At 34.7% G+C, this 23,616-nt stretch overlaps 1 long non-coding RNA gene across 1 annotated transcript in view; it reads right to left on the bottom strand.

Annotated features, from left to right (window-relative positions):
* Positions 1-10,406: 10,406 nt before the first annotated feature.
* The window catches only part of LOC120245425, a 65,333-nt gene continuing 52,123 nt past the window's right edge, over positions 10,407-23,616 (bottom strand). The window contains exon 3 of the long non-coding RNA XR_005531780.1: positions 10,407-10,468. This is a non-coding gene — a long non-coding RNA (uncharacterized LOC120245425). The remainder of the gene's footprint in view (positions 10,469-23,616) is intronic.

The following is a 23,616-nucleotide window of genomic DNA, read 5'->3' as shown; positions in this document are numbered from 1 at the left end:
GCTGACTTACAGACTCATAGTTATGGTAGAGTCAGAACTAGAGAGATTTATGCAGACGCCATAAGCATCATGCTTATAGGAAGTATGTCTGTTTGGTCATCATTGTATCTCTAGGACCTAGCACTCTGTGGATTTACAGTGATACTCGTTGAGTTAACATGAAGATATCTAGACACATTGTGATACCAAACTTTAAATGCCATGCTAAGAAGTAAAGCAGGGCTGGGGATGGATATTAAGACATGGTATTTTTTCATCTTTTGAATATACAGTCAATTCAGTGGTGGCTTCTGAAGTCTTGGCCAACACTGCCGAACCTTCATTTATGTCTGTTGTGCAGGACACTGCATTCCATGTTGACACATGCCTTCTTCCTATTACGTGGTGTCACCACAGTAATCCCTGGAGCCATTGATAGCCTAGAGCTGACTTCTTTCATTTGTGGTTTCATAGTACCACTCCTTTACCATATTGGGCTACACACTTTAAGATACCTCATAAAAAATCTAATTTATCTATCAGTGTAACAATTTTACTAAGAGCTTCATTTTTGTTAAGTCCAATTGTTCAAGCAAATGTTCTTGAGCGGAGACTGGGAGAAAAGTGAAGTGATAGAATCAGAGCCATGCAGAGCAAGACAATCGGAAAGGATGTTCCTTTGCATCCTCTTTGGTCTGGGGCCCTTCCCTTTCGGGTTTTTTGTTGTTGTTGTTTATTCATTCATTCATTCAAATATTCATTTATTCATTTCACATTTCCAGGACAAAAATTATTTATCTTGTCACCATGGATGGCCTATAGATGGTCCATAAACACTTTGAAAGATGCATAAAGATTAATACAAATATTTTATGAGGAAGAGTATACAAGGATATTATAAGTTTCTTAGGATTTCTGTGATTCAAACTTTAAGAAGTAAAAGGAAGAAAGGAAGAAAAAAGGAAGAAAGGAATGGAGGGGAGGTCAAGAAAAGAAAACAGCCACAGAATATATGAAAGCCAATAAAGGATAAATATTTTAAAATACGATGTGTTCAGTTATAGCAAGTATCTCCAAGTTTTAAATAAATCTAAAGTAAGAAGTTTATTTGTGAAATTTAATCCAATTTCAGCCAAAGGAGAGAGGAATTTCATTGAAAGGAATTTTAAAATGTAAGTTATTAAATCACTTAAAGATATCCCTTTAGTTCCTTTTTATTATTCAGAAATGGTTCAGTTATGATCAGATAATTCTCATTTTATGTATAAGAAAACAGCATTTTAGAAGAGCTTAGAGACTTATTCAGGATATATATGAAAATGTAAAGCCAGAAATAGAACTCTAGTCATGTAACCATTAATTCCTTATTCATATCGCTACAGCTGTCATCCTGTTATTATAATTAAATTTGGCTCAATCATATTTTTCTTTGGTTTAATTTACTTTTCTTAAATTCATAGTAACTTTCACTATTGAGAATGTGCACCAAGAAAGAGTCTACTTTGTTGGTTGTACCCATACGAACAGAATGCTTTTTTGATAAAGCAGAACAAATCAAAAGGGAAAAAAAGCACGACTTGATCAATGTACACTTGGGAGAAGTTCACAGTGCACAAATATAACTTTAAACCAGGTATTCAAACTTGTACAAATGAAACCTCAGTAGCATTCACTCCATTGAAGATAAAAATCAATAAAATATGTTTAATCTGGAAGAACTGTGCCTCTGATTGTATTACTTCAAAAGGTGTTGAAATTATGCAGAAGCAACAGTTTCATACATTTTTAAACTATTTTCAGAAGTTATCATGCTCTGGGATTATCTGTTCTTCTTCAGGTTTTTTGAATCATTACCCAAAATGTTTAATAGTCTTCATCTTTCATCCTTCTGCCAATACAGTTACTTTATCACATAGTTAGACACCTGCTCCAGGCATGGCTTTCCTCATGAGTAAGCCACCACCTGAAAATTAACACTAACAGGTAGCCCATCTTCATTTAAAAACAAAAATCTCCTCATTCCTTGTGACAAAATGCTTGGGTTCCATTAAATCATTTACTCAAACACAGCTACAAATGAATACTGATGGGCACATTTATAAATCATTTGTTCACTAACATGAAAGAATATTTATATTTTTTCCTGAAAATGTGTCTTTTATAAGAATTAGAAGACCTGGCATATTTTGAGAATGAGGTTGGAAGTTATTTCAAGGTTAAGTGTGTTTTTGAAAGCTATGATGTATCACACACACACACACACACACACACACAATGTTCACAAGACATGGCACAGAAAACAAAATGAAAATAAAAACAGAATATGAAAGAATGTTTTCATATATTATTATCAAATTAATGATATCTTATTATCATTTAAAAAAAATATCCAGTCTCCCCAAACTCCAAGAATTCATTTCTTAAGAGCAATAAGCAGTATCAACACTATGGAAATAAGCAAAAAGTCAAGCATACAACAGACTTTGGATACACCCAATATGTCAGCTTTAATCCATTTTTATACAACTTGTCTATTTAATTCATACACAAGATTTTTCAGAAGCTATAGAGTTTACAGTCCACGTACCCTTGCATTCTTCAGGACAAGACTGCAACACTGGTGCATACCCCATTCTTTTTCTACTTCACGGTTACCTTTATTTGGGTGTAATGTCAGGCCGGAAGTCTTTGATCACAAGTCATAGAAGAACTGAGTAACAGAAACTGAGGCTTTTCTCATATAGGGAAGGAAAAACAATTTCCCCCCCACACTTTTGAATTCTTAGCTGAGATACCTATAATAAAAGCCAGATTAATAAGACAAAAACAAACAAAAGTTTGTTAACACGTATATCTCATATATACACGGGTGATCTCCAGAGAAAATATGTGTAACTCTCTGAATTGACTTACATTTAGGTTTAAATATCATCTTAATTAGAACCGGGGGGGTGTGGGAGACATAGACCCCTTGGGGGGTCTTAAATTATTTTTAAGAGAGACGATACACCCTTAGGAAAGCAGATGGGAGATATGATGGTTTGTGACAAAGTCTGTCTATGTGTGGTGTCCATTTCTGGTCACCTAGAAGCAGATTATGATGAGAGTCAATCTTCCCTGGTTGATGAAACTCTTGAGAAGGGGTTTTATGACAACCGAGTTTGTTTTTGGAAGATCTGTTTTTAGGCAGATAAAGGGAGTTCAGAGAAAGCCACTTGTTGCATTTTTTAAAGTGCCTATGGCTCAAAATAATCAGTACCCCCAAGCAGTACACTCTGGGGGTGGGTGACACATTTTGCTATCTTTCACTCACATAAAATTCGCAGACAGTTGTTTCTAGTTTGGATGCAGCAGTCTTGTGAAGTAGTTAAGGTACCAGACACCCTGTGTGTGTTTATTCTGAAATCCTCAGACGTGGCATTTTGTCCTATTATTTCACGATCACACAAACATTGTAATTATCCTCTGTTATTGTGTGTTATTGTGTGTTCAAAGAGAAGAAGCAAAGTGGACAGCAGAAATTAGTCATCCTCATGATATGTCTGCTATTAGAAAGCAATAGCTTCCCTATAAACCACTCTCTATGCTCTGCAGATTTCCCTTTATGCTGTGATTGCCAGAACTTGGTCACATGGGCACCCCTGGCTCTAAGGGAAACTGAATATGTGAATATCTGGTAGAGGAGAATAGGCTTACTATAATTGCTCAAGATTCATTAAGATATATCCCTGTGTTGAGGGATTTACTGGCCCTCAACAAAACTGAGCTTTATTTGGCAAGGAAAGAGAGAGAGAAAGAACAGCTAATAGTGTTTACCACAAATGAATGTAATTATTTAGAGGAAACTAATGGTTTTCCATGTTAAATATTTGTTATATATTACTCTGTTCTCTTGAAATCAATATAAAATATGAATAAGCATACTGTATCTGTCAAATTTCAATGGTAAATAAAGCAGACCTTTGAGACCATTGAGGCTATGGTAGGAGTGTTCTACCATAGCACTCCCTTGCATTCCTTCATGGAGTTTTATTTCTCTGTGATGAGGAGAGATCTGGATATATGCATTTCAACCAAGAAAGGAGAATGATATGTATTTGCACCTACAATTTGGCAGCCAGTAGGATAGTAACTTTAACATATGTTTCACATTTAATTCTCAAAATAATAAGTTAGACATTTATGAGCATATACATTTTGCATAGCAATAAACTGAGATTCAGAAATGTTAAGTAATTCATCCTTATGTAATGTTTTATGAGTAAAAACATCAACAGAAACTTAGAAGAACTTCAATACATGATTTCTTCTCACATCATTTGGAACACTTTCATATCACCGTACCAGATTTCACATTAATAGAGATCATTTCCACATCACACTTTTAATGATGTCTGCTAAATGAATTAAGGTACGATTGGGTACTGGTGCATAAACACACAAAATATGCCCATTTGTTCATTCATATAATAAATGACTTTGAGCAGGTAGTAGACTGTGTTAAACACTCAAAATACTAAAAGCAATAAAATATTTGGTAAAATCCCTTTTCTAAGAGGCCTTCAAGTTAGAGAGATAGACAAAGGGCACTGCCATTTTTCATAAATATTATGGAAGAGATGTTCATATGGTAGCATCAAAATAATGAGAACGCCTCCTAAGCCTGCCATGGAGGCTTGGTTATTTACATATCTGAACAGAGTCAGCGATGTGCGTGGCATGGATGGGGGGGGGCATGGAGTTAGTGGTGGGACAGGGTCCTAGAGAGGCATGTCCCTGCCAATGGCAAGAATATTTGAAAACAGTAAGAAGCTGGAGATTACATGGTCTAGATACCAAGAAACATTAGAACTTAAGTACAGCTCAAGAATAAATAGTACAAATAGAAATATGAGTACAGGCACGCATAGATGATCTAATATGCTGTGTAGAGACTTTGGACTTTTATTTTTCAAGGTATGTAAAATCACAGGGGTGCACTCTACTATACTGGTTTATTAGCTATTTTACTCTTGGTGTAGAGTAGAAAATGGAAAATGGATATATGGTTAATAAGAATACAGGTAGAGAGACCAGTTGCAAAAAACATAGATAAAAGCTGTTGAAAATGAGATGTGTGGGGGCACCTCGGTGGCTCAGTGAGTTAAGCGTCCAACTTCAGCTCAGGTCACGATCTTAGGACTTGTGAGTTCAAGCCCCCGTTTCAGGCTCTGTGCTGACAGCTCAAATCCTAGAGCCTGTTTCAGACTCTGTGTCTCCCTCTCTCTGCTCCTCTCCTGCTCATGTTCTGTCTCTCTCTGTCTCAATAATAAATAAAACATTAAACATTTTTAAAAAAGGAAATGAGATGTGTGGATGGATTTGGAGAGGGTAAAATGTCTAGATATATGAGACTACCTACATAACTCTATTATGTTTATAATTATTACCATTTTAAAATATGCGTTATATATGTGTTTATAACTTTATATTCTAGCACTGCTGTTGCTCTTGCATTAGCCCTAGCTCAGTGTTCCTTCTCAGGATCCTATGAGTGACTGTAATACAAGCAGTCACAACTCCATATGTTCTGAAAAATTCTTAGCCTTTGACTCTTATAATGTTGTATTTCCCTCATTCTTTCAGTCTGAAATTCTTGCTCAACAACTATTTGACAGAGACATTATGAGACTTTCTAACCCGACAGTAGATTTTCATAAGTGTACTGTGATAAGCATTGAACTTCCAAAATTATTTTTTAATTGTCAAGCTGGTAATTCTTGAGAGTGGTGTATATTTTGAGAATTTCTATTCTTCCCCTTTAAGACATATTAGGTCCCATATAATTTGGAGAGATGTCTAGAAGAGTTAGCTTTTTAGACTGGGGAAATGGTTTACATATATTAGATTGTGCTATCAGTGTGGTCATCCATTTTATTCTACTTGGGTCTGAGACCAAGTGTTAGTTCGGATTTAGTGCTGAATGTATGGGTTCTTCTATAACCACATATTCATATTTATAAAAGTAATTCACAAAATTTCAAGTTTACAAATATCATGTAATCAAGATATATACAGATTTTTCTACTCGAAATGAATAATATCAATCCACACAATTATTATAATGAAATATGGTTTAAATGGTATCCTTCAGAAAAGAGCTTCCAAGTGCAATTACTTGCTATCCATCAGCACCACTACTCAGCACCACTGCCATGTGCTTCACCAAGCCATATGGTCACCTGACATGATTTTACTTTTGTGAGTCCCAGTCCCCTTTACCTCTTCCTGAGATTTCTGTAATTTTCTGCAACCATAAGAAGTTTGACATGGTTTTCTTTTTAGCTCTACTATGCTTGCATATAGTCTTTTGGTTTTCTGGGTTGCTCGGGGCCTAAGAGCTAGCAAAAAGCATCCCCAGTGCCCACATTCCCCACACTCCCTACACTCATACCACATGTATTTTCCTTGAAAGCCTATAGAGCCAGGGGCAGTTTCCAACCACTGAATTAAGTCCTCTGTAATAGCCACTATTCTCTAGTAGTACCTGACAGAAAGTCAATGCAAACTAGCTCAAGTTCAAAATGAGATTTATTGGTACACATACCCAGGAAGGGCAGAGGTGATACTGAGGTTGAATGGAACCGGGAAACTGAATGTCTTCAGGATTCTCTCTGCATTAGTCTTTTATGATTTCCTTCCGAGGTTATTTTAGCTGTATTTTAGAGCAGTCAGGGCTATCTGCATGAGGGATATGTTGCTGGTAGTTCTGAATTCACACTAACAATTTCATGGCCTGTCAGGAAAAACCTTTCCCTCTAGTTGTACTCAGTAAAACCTTGGAGAATGAATCAAGTATTCTAGTTTGTATCATGTTCATTTCCTGAATTTGAGAAATGGTTGGCATTTTTTTTAACATAATAAGAATGGAGGACGTGTGAGACAAACCACATAAACAAGTTCACACATGTGTCCTTACATGCATTCAAGAAATCTCCAGTTCCTTATTTCCAGAAGTTATCAGAGCTTCTATCTCATTACCATATGTTCTCTGGCTTGGTTTTCATCTTACATTTACCTTTTGCATGCTGTATTGCAAGTATCATAAAGGCTGTCTGTGGTGTGGGAACTTGCTTCAATAAAGTGTACCTTTCAGGAGTACTGCTCTTAATATTATTGCTTCCTTGGACAGTCCCTCTCTTTTACTCTATCATGTGTTACAGTGTCTTCCACCTAAATACAAAAGAGAATTCACTTTTGCCTACTGTCTTATTACTGACATTTCTACACGAAAGGGTGCTATTCACCTAGACTATGAAGTAACTGATTTCCCCATGAGTTCAAATATCATCAAACATTTGTCCATTGTTATTTAAAATTTGCAGTAGAAGATTATAATTAGCTCCAAATGTTGGATTTAAGCTTTACATTGAACATTCTTAGCCTTCAATACTCATGATACTCAAAGTAAGTTAAACAGTTATTTTACTTATTGCCTGATACTGGGTCTCTGATTCTTATAATATGCTCAAGCCTAAAAATTTTTTCCCAATATTTCTTCATTTTCATAAGGGATCAAGGAACAACTAATACCATTGGGAAATTCTACTAAGGCTGCATTCATTTTTCTGTATATCTGAACACTCAATGAAATCCTGGGGATTTAAACATGTGTAGTGTTTTTGGTTTCATTTTATTAGCAGCCTCAATATTTTCCAATGGCACTCTAAAGCTAATAATAACTCAAAGAATATATCTGTTCTGGAATATTTGTTTTCTCTATTACTATCATTTTCCTACTTAATAGTTTAGCTTTTGGTAATTAGTACATGGTGAAGATGTGCACCATATAATTATTCAAAAAAGTTCTGGATTAGGACCTCAAATATACGTATATAAAGTTTTATGACATAAAGATTAGATATTTACTTAATATTTATTTTGAGAAATTAGCCTCTCCAAAAATGTCAAATATTGACAAAGGTCAACAGGTGTATGAAAGGTATTCAACATCACAGCTCATCAAGGAAATGCAAACTGAAACCATAATGAGCTATCACCTCCTACCTGTTAGGATGACTATTATCAGAAAGATAATAGATAACAAATGGTGGCAAGGATGAAGAGAAAGAATTCTTATACACTGTTAATAGGAATGTGAATTGGTACCACCACTATGCAAAGGTGTATGGAGGTTCCTCAAGAAAGTGGAATAGAATTGCTATGTGATCCTGTGATATCAATTAGAGTATACATCTAAAGGAAATAAAATGTTTTCAAGAGACATCTCTTGTGTTGAAGAGATATCTCTACTCCCATGTTCCTTTCACTTGTTCACAACAGTTATGGTGTGGAAACAACCTAAGAATCCTAAGGATCTGTTTATGGATATATCAAAGAAGAAAACATATATATATCTATATATGCATATATAATAAAATGTTAATCAGCCTTAGAAAAAAGAATATCTTGCCATTTGTGACAACATGGGTTAACCTGGTACGCATTATGCTAGGTGAAATAAGCCAGACAGGGGAAGATAAATACTGCATGGTGTTGGTTATGTGCAGAATCTTTTTTAAAAAAAAAAGACAAAGAAGGTAAATAGATGAAGTGTTGGACATGTTAATTAACTCTCTGGAGAAAATCCTTTCATAGTGTATGGATGTGTCAAATCATCATTTTGTAAATTTTAAATATGTTATAATTTTATTTGTCAAATATACCCCAAGAATGCTGTAAAACTTAAAGAAACTAAACAGCAAAAAAAATGTATGGCAGGTAAATTTGGAGAATTTTATATCTAAAATATCTTCATTTTACCTTAATATCTGATCAATGATTTAGCTGCTGAGTATTCTGGGGGTAGTAGGTCAGAGGAGGCTAAGCATGTCTGGCCACCTATCTGTGTGAAAAACGGGTTTTCCTTGTTCACGTGGAAACAGGAAATGATGGAGACCTCTGGGACTCTTAACCAACAGCTACAGAGTGCTTGCAGGAAGGCTTGTGGAACAGTTAGGTCTGGAACATTGACATGATCTTTGTTGTTCTTAATTTGTCACTTCTATGTTTTAGTTTCCTCTCTTTAATGATTTAGAAACCTTTTATTTTCGTCCTACATTTATGTTGATTGACGTAGGATCAAATGCAGCACAAAATAGCATAATTGGTGATTGGAGGGCATATTGGTTAAGAACTTGGAAGGCGGAATCAGGGTTTCTGGATCTGAATCTCAGTTGCCACGTGCTCGGTTGTACGAAGTTTGACAATTTATATAATGTCTCCAAGCCTCAATTATTCACCTGGAAAATGAGGATAACAGTAATTTTCTCATAGTATTGTTGCAAGATTTGCATATGAAATAGAATTATTTATAAAATATTTAGCATAGTGCTGAGCGCAAACTAAAGTGCTGTAAGTATTACCTACTATTATCATTTATAAAACAGTCTAGTCAGAGATTGAGGAGATTGACAGAATCACTGTGAATCACTGTGAATTAAAACTGTGAATTTTTTGGAGTTCTCATTATTCTATTTGCTAATATTATAAGAGCCCATAGCCATAACCTAGCTAGGTAGCATCCAAGATTTTTTCTTTTTTTTGAATGGTGACATTAATTGAAACACTGCTGTGAACACTCTTGTCAGTATTTGATGTGGAATAATAAGAAATGAATAGACCATTTCAAATGTTTGAACCAAATATACCTCCAGATAACTACATTAGACATATATTGCAAGCAAACTGTAGAATTTCATGACTAGTATCATGGAAAAACTATGAGACTGGTTTTTAACTGCCCGTCATTATATGGCTCTTTTTCGAGGAAATTGAAGACTGACAACCTTGTTTCCATCTGGAAACATCTAACATCTGTGGTTGTAAACATCAAAACACAGCTGTTGTAGCTCTGAGTAACCACTCCAATTTATTTATTTTTGACTTAAAAAAATCTTCAGTTTTCATCAAACATCACAGTTGTTAAGCCATGTTCTTACAGCAGGAGGAAAAACAATTACGAGAAATCACTGTATCAAATATTTAAGAACAATTTATTATTCTTACGTGTGACAATTATACATTATACGTGTGGATAATATAAATAACACCAAAATTTGAATTATTTTTACAATTCTTAATCATAGTACCAATTCCCTTTCAGCCAGACTAGCTCCCTTAACTGCTCGCTCCCCATCAGCAGCCAGTGAGATGGGGAAAAATGTCCTTCAGCTATTTCTTCCAGGGTGCCCACTGGGTTTGATTTCCAGCTCTCCCATTAAAGCCCCGGAAGGTGTGAGGTTTCTGATTTCTCACTGTATGCACTGCTTCTACATTTAAAGCCAAGCTCTTGGGATGGATTCCTTATTTGGACTTCCTATCTGCTTAGCTTCAGTCTAGCTTGCAGTCCTCTCAGGCTCTGGGCTCCGCAGTCTGCAGACAGGCACCACCACATCCGGGGCCCCGCCTAAATCCGTTTCCAGGCTCTAGGCTGCCTACTGGCATTTGCCTGGAAGGGAGAAATGGGTAGACTTTTCTTAACTTGAAGAACTTGAGATCTTCTGGTTGTTTCCCTATTTAGGACACAATTGAATAGTGATACCAGTCCAGAAAATCCAGGTTCTGATCACCAGCATTATTGATTTAGAAACGTGCAGGAATTATTTGCAAATTTTACAGTGTGGTTTAAGCCTCTGTCCTAACCTTTGAAGCGCGTAAGAAACCAAGTTTAAAGCCAGAAAGTTTTGTCCTATGGTGCAGGAGTGCCTCCCAGCGGCAGAAAGTTAAGGTGCATTGGGTAGCGCTGAAGATTAAATGTCACGCTAAGGTCACCTGAGTGCCACTAGTATCTTGGCAGTAGTTATTCCTGACATAACTAATATCAGAGAAATTCATATGTGATCTAGTAATATTTACCCTCATCTCATATTTTTAACTGTGATTTTTTTAGCATAGGAAATGAGAATAATATGCTCTGCATAGCTAGTCTCAATCTTTATTTGTAAGATTTAGACAATAATATTTCCTAACTCATAACATTATTGTAATAAATTAAATGCATTAGAATGCATAGACAAGTGTCTAGTATATATAATGTCAAATTTATAATATATAGCATATTATGTGTGGTATAAAATGTGTTGTATGCACTAAATTGTATGATATATAGTATATATTCCCTGTATAAAGATATAATATATTACATACAATGTATAGTTATGATATGTTCAATTTGTAATATGGAATATAATATTTAACATATAATTGATAATGTTATCATGAACTGCAAAATGTACTTTTTCCTCCGTTCTGCCTGGACATTGTGCTACAAAAAGTTTTACCTTTTCTTTGAGAGATGTCCAAGACAGCTGTCCATCAGCAGAGATTCAGTTACCCTACAAATTATGGAGCTTTTTCAGCGTCTTAACATGGGAATTAAGTGGCATTATTGTGACTTTCTTGTATAACTAAAGATCCCAGGTGGAAGCCCAATGTTATACAATGGCAAAGATCCAGAGCCCTTCCTCTCCTTATCAGCATTCTGGCAGACCAAAGGAATCTTCTCAAATCTGTTGGAGACGTGAGGCACCCCCTGTTTCCCAGCTGTGGCCACGGATGAATGAAAATATCTGAGGCTACTTGTCTTTACCTATTGCCCAGTGGCAGCAATAACGCAGGAGACAGCTGGACTGAGCCATTATGCTGTCTGTATTGACTCAAGTTTGACACTAACACATGGATAACCAGTTTGTGAAAGTCCAACTCACCCTTCCCAGGTGTTACACTTGCTCTTATTTTATACAAAATTCCAGTTCTCAGTTCTAAAATCAGTTTCTGTGACCAAGTAAAGTAGCTATTCTCTGATTTAGGGAAAATTGAATTGCTGTTTTGGATTGAGACTATAACACTGGATTAATACTTTCTTGATGTGGTAGATTTTGATGCTTGACAAGTTATTTTGTGAATTTTGGAACCGGAGAATCACATCATAAGAATATGATTATCTGATTCTGTAGACTAATACTTGGTCACACCCTAGAACTTAGCTTGTGTTGAGCCCTAATTTGGCTCGCAGTTCTGAGTTCCAATAGATTGAAATAATCCTATTAATTATATTTTAAGAATTTTATATTACAAGCCATTTGATTTTATTGGCCTATGTGGGTATTTTACTTTCATCAGAAACTCTAAGACAAAAAGAAATACATGGATTTTTGTCTTAGGACATTTAGAAGTTACTACCAAATCTCTGTTTAACAAAAGAGGATGGAAAACTTATGAGAGTAATAAAAATAAAATTATAAAACATATCCTTCATCTTAATCATGTAGTTTACTTGAAAAATATGTTTGTTTTATTGGAATAAGTTGCTGTCATTAATTTAATTTCAAATATTGAAAATGTATTATTGATATGTCTTTCTTCTATAAAGCTGATTCAATAATTTAAAAAAAAAACAGAAAATGAAATAGAAGGTTTCTCTTTTCAAAAAAAATATTTGCCTTACAAAGAATTCACTTTGTACTTCACTATAATAAAGGATCTAGCCTTTAATTTAATATTCTTTGTAGTAATTTAATAAATATATACTATAGTTTCACATTCTGTACACCAAAGAGCAGTGATGTGTGAAATTGAAATAGATGTTGGATATTAAATAACAATCCATGATATACTTCGCAAAGAACAGAAAGAAATAATATTTATTGAATGCTTATATGGTGCCACATAAATAGCAGTGCCATTTAAAGCTCACAACAACCTGTATAGAACATGTTATTATCTCAGACTTACAGTGAAAAAAACCCTAAAATTCAAGGAATGCAACTTAGTCCAAGGTCAGTCAGGAAATTTGATATGGATGAAGATTCTCTATCATCTGTCCACTACACCCTTCTATTTTATATCAGAAGGCACTATTCTTTTCTAAGATAGAAGCACAAAGGATAATAATAAGGAAAGTGTTAGGTGTGTAGTGACAAAGTGTTGCCAGTAGGTGCTTATGTTGGTCACATGTTGGGGAAAATTTGGTTGTAATAAAGATAGGTTCCCAAATATCAAGCAATTAATTTGGATGCTACTTCCATAGGAGCAATGAGAAAAATTTGACCTTGGAATTCAATTTTTGAATTTACTAACTAGTCAAATGAATGCCTTCTAGCTTACTAGTTAAGATATTAAATACTCAAGCCAGTCTTCCCTGGTTTAAATCCCAATTCTACCACATACTGCATGTATAATTCACTTAAAGATGTGTGGAGATTATGAAGGGTATGTTTTTATTCATAAAAATGTAAAACCTCTGTTTGCTAGATGGTAAGAATATACATGTTATCTACAATTAATACTTTCATATTTTATACTTGGAGAAAATACCCTCTGGTTTTGATTCTTAGGTGAAATGTGTTTAATATAATCATAGTTCTACAAAATAGTGAATTTTATTTTAGCCTTGGCTTAAAGAAAGAAAATATCTCCAAAACTGTACCATGAAAGGGAGAACACAACAAAGTAGATAACACAGTACATCAGAAATCATAGGTCCAATAAAAATATTAAATGTGTAAGAAGGAAGCTGTAGGAATAAACAAGTAATAAATAAATTTTAGGATACATATTAAAGACATTAAGAGTAATTCATATAGAATAGCTGGTTAGGAGAGAAGTAGTATTATAAAGAATACCAAAAATAAACTTTGACCATTAACAGGTGAAAAAGTCTGAGAGTTTAGAAATTTAGGAGGAGAGCAATATTTCACAAATGTAGATGTGGAAAAACATAAGGAACAAGGAGGAGGTGATTAGCAGAACTACAATAATGAAAAAGATAGTGCCATCCAGATGACTGTATTTGAGCCATAGTACCAACTGGCAGGAGAAATGCTTTTTTTTTTTTTTTTTATTTCTAGGAGAGAGAGAGAGAGAGAGAGCGTGAGCAGGGGAGGGTCAGAGAGAGAGGGAGTCGTAGACTGAAACAGGCTCCAGGCTCTGAGNAGAGAGAGAGAGAGAGAGCGTGAGCAGGGGAGGGTCAGAGAGAGAGGGAGTCGTAGACTGAAACAGGCTCCAGGCTCTGAGCTGGCAGTCAGCACAGAGCCCGACGCGGGGCTCAAACCCACGAACCGCGAGTACATGACCTAAGCGAAAGTCGGACGCTTAACCGACTAAGCCACCCAGGCGCCCCGAGAAATGCTTTTCATGAAAGAATATTTAAAAAGATGTTTGAAACTTAATCAGAACTGTGCAATGACACATATTTACATTTTATGCTCAAATTAAATTTTGATAAAATTTATAGTCAAGAGGTCAATTATATCACGACTCTTGAAAAGTTTGAGATCTTATCATTTGCAACACATTTATAAATCTTTTGGATCAGAGAGGAAAAAAATTACAGAAAAACTAGTAGAGTATCAGCATATATGCACTGGTTACCCTATCCACAATGTCCATGGAGTAATTCGATGGGCCCGGGAGCAGGTCCCCCACCTTCCTGGGAGTTTTGGAATAGCTGAGAAACTCAGGGTCAAAAATCCACTGGTTTTGAGCAAGCGACCTACAGTGGAGCACACAACAAATAAGTGAGTCTACCTTCCCCCGGAGATCAAGCAGCTCTCATTCTAGTTATCTTGACCTACTAGACGTCTATGTAACCAGGCACAGAACTGTTCAGTATCGGAAGACAGAGAAGCCTGGCATCTGGCATGCTCCCCAAGAATGTTCAGAGCCCATGGTGGATTGTCTCTCCAGACAAATCATGTTCAGTAATTCTTGGGAGCCTTTCTGAGCCCACTAGTCAAGAGGGCTCCTGGTGAGGTTAAAACAAGTTGCACGGTCTCTTGCCATCAGACGATGACCGATATCCACCCCCACTCAATTATTTCTGCCTGAGCACCGACCCCCAAGGTACCTTGTTGATCAGTATTGAGAGTGACTTGTCCCCTTATTCTGGCCCTGGTACGATGATTGCACCTTGTGAAGGAACTTATTGTGGGAACTTCCTCTTTTATGATTATGGGAACAGACATCGTGTCTCCAGCAGGTCCTGTTTCCCTCCACACTTTCCCTGGAGCTACGAACAGGCTAATGACCCTTACTCATAAAAGACTGACCTTTACGTGTACAATTCTTTTTCTACCGTTGCATTAGTCCAAGAGGTTCATACAGCTCAACATGTAAATGAGCTAACCAAAAATGTCTCTCATGCCCGAGGTATTCAAGAAATCATAAAACTAGACACAAAGGTAAATGCACTCGAAGAGGCTATTCTATGTATTGGAAAGGAGCTAAACTCTTGAAAGGTATGGTTGGTTCTCCAGTGCCATAAAGAATATAACTGGACAATTAAGTCTTGCCCAGGGACAAAGAGCCTAATTTAAAGAGAAGGAACAGATAAGGGTAGAACATAAGTTACTACATATACCTTTGCTAACTGGTGATGTGTAGCAGTCACATCCCTAAGGTCTACATTACATTTCACAAACACTTTCCCTTACCCTGGCAGCTGTGATGAGGATGGATAAGAGTATCTACAACTTAACCTATGACTTACTCTTAGCGTTATTAAAATGTGTATGTTGGGGCACCTGAATGGCTCAGTTGGTTAAGCGTCCAACTTCAACTCAGGTCATGATCTTGCAGTTCGTGAGTTTGAGCCTCGCATCAGGCTCTGTACTGACAGCTCAGAACCTGGAGCCTGCTTCAGATTCTGTGTCTCCCTCTCACTCTGCGCCTCCACTGCTCGTACTCTGTTTCTCTCTCTCTCAAAAATAAATAAACATTAAAAAAATTTTAAATAAAAACTGAATAAATAAAATGTGTATGTTATCCTGTTTTTCACTAAGAACACCTGTTATTTTTTTAGTTACTCAACCTCACTCTAATTGGGGCAGTTCTGCAAGAATACTTCTGTAAAACCTGTTTCTGTACATTTTCCAAAAACATATTATAGAGAACTATCCATTGTAAAAATTCCATTTTCTGATGCCATGTTACTGTTTGATCTATAAAGACACCAAAACCGACAGGACAGAGATGCCTGCCTGGTGATCAGAAAGAATCTCGGGGCTCTCTCACTCCCTTTCTCTCTGACACCATCCATCCTTCAGGGACCCTGGACCTGGCCAGAGCTGGACTCTGGGAAGTACTTACTTTTATTACCTTTGTGAAATAGGGAGTTAAAGGCCCCTCAAATAGTTGTCATAGCGATGCATCAGCATTGATAAAACCTACAGCTAAGAGTCTTATTCACAGCAGGGATAATAGGGAGAAAACCACCAATCCTCCAAATTTGATTTAACGGAGGCTTATTTTTCCTTTGGTGAACTACCTATTACACAGAAAAAAAATCCTTAGCTTTAGCATAATTCAATAGTCAAAATGATTATGCAAAATCAAACAGTGGCCCTAACATATTTTAATGACTTATTCTTGTCCTTATTTTACTACATATGTTCTAAGATTTAGGCAGAGGCTGGATCTGTATTCATATTCTATGAAGAAGTAAAGCTTTTACAAACATGCCAACTATTAATCTTCAAGGCCCAAAGGAATGTGAACATCTCCCATTGTCTTCTTCCTTTTCATTCTTTGCGATTTCTTAAAAATATCCAGTATCAAATTTCAGTACACATCCTTCCTACATCCCTTATAATTGAAATATGTACTATTTAATCATATTGAATGTCACATCTATGAGCTCAGCTATAGTACAAATTGTGTGCCAGTTATTTATGTGAAGGTAATACATTCAGTAAGAATCACTCACTCTCGTCATAGAAATTTACTTATTTTGTTTATAAAGATTATAAATGCAAATGTATATATTTAAATAAGCACATATGTCACTATAGGATAATTTTAGAGCTTAAAGAACATAATTCATAAATAAAATATCCAATTTTGAGAAAACATTTATGAGTTTATTGTGAATTATGACTCCAAGGGAGGTGGAAAATACAATTTTTTGTGAAATTATGTAAATAATGCCAGGTCATAAATTGTATTGCCTTATTGGTATATTTGCATAAGTTGCAAATATCATTGTCATTTATGATGAAAAACAATGAAACAATAAAATAATATAATAACTCCAAACATTTTCTGTGTGAGTCCTACTTCAATTTTTGTTCATGGATATATATCATAACAGATAACATAAGTCATAACAACAGATATCATTGAGAACTTAACTATTGCTTACGCAGGTAGATAGATACATGAGAAATCTGGGATTAAAAATCCATGTTTTCTATATGCTTAAATACATCTTAAAAATACATATTACACATGGAAAAATATATATTTACTATATACTTACATGGATGGTAAAAATATAGTCTATTAATATTTATGGTAATAGTAAAATTACTATTCAAAGTAATAGTATAAACTATTAATAGTATCAATAATATTAATAATTTATATTAATTCTTTAGAATAATAAACTAGAAAACATTTTATATTATGTTTTATTTTAATATAAAATGTAAACTTGAAATTTATAGTAATATCAATAGGAATTATAATATTTAAAATCTGAGTGTTTTTTCCCCAAATTTGACACTCCCCCTTCCCCATCAAGAAACAGTCATTGACTTAGAAGTATACTTAGAGCAAAAGCTTGTACAATAGAGGTGTTACACAGATATTGAAAGGGAACTACACAATAGTACTGATAGAACACATTATTGACTTAAAAGAAATTATCTTAATGGTTAAAATGTTTCTGGGTATCCCTCACATTTCTTGATTGATTGACTTAAGTTCTTAATCATAACAACTTTTCCATAATATTTAAGAAATGCTTCCCGGTAGTAATTGCCAAAATGTAAAAATGATGTGTTGATCATATTATTCTGCCTTATAAATGGATTTATATTATATAACTGGGTATTTTAATATGAATTATTTTATTAACATTTTCACTTATAGTATAATTATATGACTATAATATTATCAATGCCGTTTATATTATTACATTAAATATTATCTGTTTATACTAGGACTATTTTATTTATATTATCCAGGATTTATTTATTTATTCATTTATTTATTTCCAGGATATATTTAAACTGTAATACAGTATACTATTACATTACAATAGTTTATTATATCAGTAATAAAAACTTATTAAAAACCAAGTAGCTTTGATCATTTAATATGCCAAATAATTTTAGAGAAAAGCAGTATTAATGTTGAAGTTTAAAAAATTTACATTGTTACAATTGCACATCACGTAATATTCTTAGGATAATGTTTTGCAAATTTGGAAGTTAAGGAAGCTATAGAATAGCACATCATGTTGTTTAGTGAGATTTATTGTTGTGAGATTTATTGAAATTGCATTTAGAGAACAGTGATTCTTTTACTAAAAATGTAATGATTTCTAATGTAATATATTCTATCTGAAAATCAAATCATTGCTGTATAAAACAGAGAAAACAATCCTAGTCTTTTGAAATGAAAAGTATTGACATAATATATTGGAATGATTTCTTTCATTTAATGGAAATTAAAATACAGCACATTAAAATAAAAATGACTGCTTACAGAAGCAGAGTACATAACAATGTTCGTCTTAACAAACAAGTACCAGGGCCCTAAACACATACCAGGATTCTTTGTAATCTTCTTAATATGCCTATGGATTAGAAAATCTATACATGATTACTCTCCCTACTGACAAACAAGAAAAAACAAAAAATAAAAAGAGATGGTTGAAAATACAAATGGCTATTATTTCAAAATGGCATTGAATCCAAATATGCTAATGAAACAACAGAATAGATGTTACTGGGCCTAAATTTGCACCTTATTTAAGCCATTATGATTATTCCTGTTTTTCTATCATGTGGCAATCTGTAAGTATGCATAAAGAAAATATTGTTATGTCCCAATTAAAAAATAATGCGTTGTATTTGTTAGTTAGCCTGGTAGAGGAAGTTAGTTTTTGAATATTCATAGGTTCCTTCTATGTACTACATGTATATTCCTAATTTCCAAATAATTTTAACATTCTATATTATATTAAATACTAGATATGTATTATACTGAATTTTATATTTTAATGATTTAAAAGGTACTTATCTCAAAACTATCATTTCAAAATTGCACTCTTATTCTGGATATGTCCTATAGGATTCACTATTTGGAGATCTTTTGCACATGAGCAGTTTTAACTGTCACCTCCATATGCAATATTTCTCATCAGTATATTCTGTCTTGATCTATTACAAGCCTATTCCTGCATTTCTAACTGCCAAGAATTCTAACACCTAAAATTTAATATAAATTCCTAAAATGACAATCATCATTATTATCCTATAAAATATGTTCTCCAAGAAATTTGATCAAAGATGTCATTTTAAGTTGATCTTTGAAGACCAAGAGGTGTACAGCAAAGTGGAGGAGAGTTGAAAAGACATTTAAAAATGGATAAAAACAGAATTACAAAGATAGATGGGATAAAGCAGGTATTAAAAATAAGTGGAAAATGTAGGGGCGCCTGGGTGGCTCAGTCGGTTAAGCGTCTGACTTCGGCTCAGGTCATAATCTGTGGTTCGAGGGTTCGAGCCCCGCGTGAGGCTCTGTGCTGACAGCTCAGAGCCTGGAGCTTGTTTCAGATTCTGTATCTTCCTCTCTCTCTGACCCTCCCCTGCTCACTCTCTCTCTCTCTCAGAAATAAACAAAAATTTTTAAAAAATAAAAAATAAATAAATAAATAAATAAATAAATAAATAAATAAATAAAAATAAGTGGAATATTTAAAAACAAGTTTGGGATTTTGTGTAATTTAGACTTTGATGATTTCCTAGTCTTTTGAGAAAATTTCCTGTGAGAAATGCAATGTCCTTCCCAAGATACCTGAGAATATTTGGAGCTTAAAATAATGTAGCCATTTCTGATTCTCAATATTCTCCAATTCTCCACTTAAATTGTATTTACTGTGTATTTCCACAGCTTCTCTGTCTCCTTGCTCTCGACTCAGACACAGGACAAGGATCTTTTTTATTTTTGCTTCCCCACATCATTCACTCAGGCATGTATGTAGCAAGACATGTACCAATGAAGGTGATACTGGAAAAATAAGAAACTCTTAAAATATAATAGTTTTACAGAAAACTCTGATCGTTGGAGTGAATTGGCAATCTGCAACTAAAAATTTGTCTCTCGCCATATTTTCCATCAGGCTTCATTTTATCTTGCCATGCCTTCTCGCTGTACATCCCTCTCTCTTCTTTTTCCTCTTTGTTCTTCTTCCTCCCCTCTGCCCTCCAGGCCTTGGTGAGCTTCACATGTCTATTACATGTAATGTTAACCATTTGTGTACGATTGTGGAGCTATCCTTTTTTCCACTGTGTTCTTAAAGACTTGATTGGAATCTTACCTTCCTTAAGAGTCATTTGGAAGCTCTGTAACTGGGAAATTTTCCCTAGCCATACTTTTCTTCAGGGTCAAGTTCTCTATCATGCTCTCCCTCATGTTTTCCCAATAGCCTACTAAAATAGAGACTGAAATTGCATATAGTTTGTATCTAAAATAAACTGTAGTGCAAGTTATTTAAACAACCGTGTGTGTGTGTGTGTGTGTGTGTGTGTGTGTGTGCGTGTGCAGGAAAAAGAAGTTACACTTTTAAGTGCTAATCTTAATATAGTGGTCCATAAATTCGAGTCAGGATCTTACAGTGTCATCAGAACTCTTCCAAAGAATTATTTGCTAGTTCTTAATTGAAAGTTAGGGAGGCAATGAATAGACAGTTTAGAGAAGGTCTGGGCCAAATTAAAGAAAAAAAAAAACAAAAAGAGTAGGTGCTCAAAATTACTACTCAACAGGAAAATTTTTAAAAAATCAAGTAGGGGCGCGTAGGTGGCTCAGTTGGTTGAGCGTCCGACTTCGGCTCAGGTCGTGATCTCATGGTTCACAAGTTCGAGCCCCACATCGGACTCTGTGCTAACATCTCAGAACCTGGAGCTTGCTTCAGATTGTCTCCCTCTCTCTCTGCCCCTCCCCCACTTGCACTCTGTCTTTCTCTCTCTCTCAAAAATAAACATTAAATAAATAAAACATAACAAAACAAAAATAAACAATATGCAATAACGTTTCATATTCTTCAGAATAGCAATAATTATATTATGAATTTAACATGATTTTCTGAATCTATGTGAGAATAAGGTGCTTTTGTATGTATTACAGGTTTTCAGAAAGAAATTTTTCATATTCCTTAATTATTTATCAAAATTAACTTATTAATGGGGCACCTGGGTGACTCAGTCAGTTAAGCGTACGACTTCAGCTCAGGTCATGATCTCATGATTCGTGGGTTCGAACCCCGCATCAGGCTCTGTGCTGACAGTCAGCTCAGAGCCTGAAGCCTGTTTCAGATTCTGTGTCTCCCTCTCTCTCTGACCCTCCCCTGCTCACACTGTCTCTCTCTCTCTCTCAGAAATAAAATTTTTGTAAAAAAATTAACTTATTAATAACATCACTGTGTTAATGATATATAATATGTCACATTATTATGTTATATATATATATATAATTATTATGTGATTGTATATAATCTCCTGTGACCTGAATATCTCATACATGTGAAGTATCCCATAGAAAGAATCCTGATATTCTGGGATCCATGCAAAAAGATATGTCTTAGCACTGCTTAAAGTACCTAACAACTGAAAAGTCTCTTACTACCACTATCTAGCTTGAGAATCCAGTAATAGTAATTCTAGAGATTATCTTCTCTCACTCTCTTATTTTGAAGCTCAAGAAATGAAGATGAGATATTAAAGTCACACAGCTGGTAATTTGCTCAGTCATCTGGAATAGAAATGCATTGACACACAGTTTCATTTTTACTGACAAGGAATTTATGTACTGACATAAAATTCTCTTTTCAAAATTAATCTCTGAAGGTCGATGAGACATATACACTAAGGATTCTTATCAGCATCTATACGGAGAGGAGAAGATGTGGGGGGGGCAGTGCTTCCTCAGTGTGAAAGTACTTCCTTCTACTTCCTTCCCATACCACATTAGTAAGATGCACAGATCACGTTTTCAGAAAATAGCTGAATAAAAATATTTTATAATAAATATTTTATTATAAAAATAATATAGGGGCGCCTGGGTGGCTTAGTCGGTTAAGCGTCCGACTTTCGCTTAGGTCATGATCTCGCGGTTCGTGGGTTCGAGCCCCGCGTCGGGCTCTGTGCTGACTGCCAGCTCAGAGCCTGGAGCCTGTTTCGGTCTGTGACTCCCTCTCTCTCTGACCCTCCCCTGCTCACGCTGTCTCTCTCTCTCCTAGAAATAAATAAAACATTTTAAAAAATTTTTTAAAAATTTAAAAAATAAAAATAACATAGTCTTAATTAGGAATTTTGAGAAATTCAACAACATGAATATATTTTAAATATTATTAATCCTATTTGGTTAGGGATAACTTCATAGATAAATACTGTTAAAATGCTTTAATGTGTGTGTATAATTGTTTTATTTAAAAATGGGCTCAGGGATCCCAGGTGGCTCAGTCGGTTTAGCATCCAACTCTATTTCAACTGAGATTATGGTACCAGGTTTTGGGGTCAAACACTACAGCTGGCTCTGTGCTGAGGGCAGAGTTTGCCTGGGATTCTCTCTCCCTGTCCCTTTGCCCCTCTCCCTTGCTCACTCTCTCTCTCTCTCCCTCTAAAATAAAAAATACTTTTAAAAAATAAAATAAAAAATAATTTAACAAATGGACTCATGTGCTGTCTACCAAGTTTTTCAATGAGTTCTGAGCATTTCTTCATAGTATCAAATATTTTTAATATTTTATATGAATAGTTGCATAGTATCTTATTGAGTAGCTGAAGTTTATTTACTTATTAAATAAATGTTCCATATTTGAAATTTAAATTTTTTTAAATTAATTTCCAGGAATACATTGCATCTACCTATTATGCCTTCAATATATATCCATAGAAATAGTATTTAAGACGAGGAATCCGGGGGTTTTACAAGTTTCTTTTGCTCAATTTTTGTTAGTTTAATCTTAGTTTTCAAAAATACAAATTTTACAAATTTGTTTTTCAACTTTATGTGTTTTTTTGCTTCAAGTTTTTATTTAAATTCTAGTTATTAACATATAGTATTAATAGTAGTTTCACGGGTAGAACTTAATGATTTTCCAACAAAATTATAAATATTTGTTTATCTTGCAAATACATGAACCCTACTTATTATTAAATAAAAATGTATTAGGAATATGATAGATGAACTGTGATAAGTCATTATTATTTTTCCTATCTGCTGAGACTGAACACTTTAAAGTAAGGTATCTATCAGTATCTGGTCTGTGCTTCTTGCAATTTTACTTTTGATAAGCATTTTATGCTCTCTACAATATTTCATTCTTATTTTTAAAGTTTAACATCAGTGTTAGTTTTTTTTCTTTTTTTTAAGTTTATTTATTTATTTTGAGAAAGACAGAGAGAGCATATGAGTGTGGGAGAAGCAGAAAGAGAGAATTCTAAGCAGGCTCTATGCTGTGAGCTCAGAGTCCGATATGGGGCTCAATCTCACAAACCAGGAGATCATGACTTGGGCCAAAATCAAGAGTTGGGCACTCAACAGACTGAGCAACCCAGGTACCCCAATTACATAATCTTCTTAAATATATCA

This window comes from Hyaena hyaena, unplaced genomic scaffold (assembly GCF_003009895.1).
Source record: "Hyaena hyaena isolate Hyena2069 unplaced genomic scaffold, ASM300989v1 scaffold_416, whole genome shotgun sequence".
NCBI classification, from domain to species: Eukaryota; Metazoa; Chordata; class Mammalia; order Carnivora; family Hyaenidae; genus Hyaena; species Hyaena hyaena.
The sequence above is the reverse complement of the archived record's forward strand: the minus strand, read 5'-3'. Positions and strand labels throughout refer to the sequence as shown.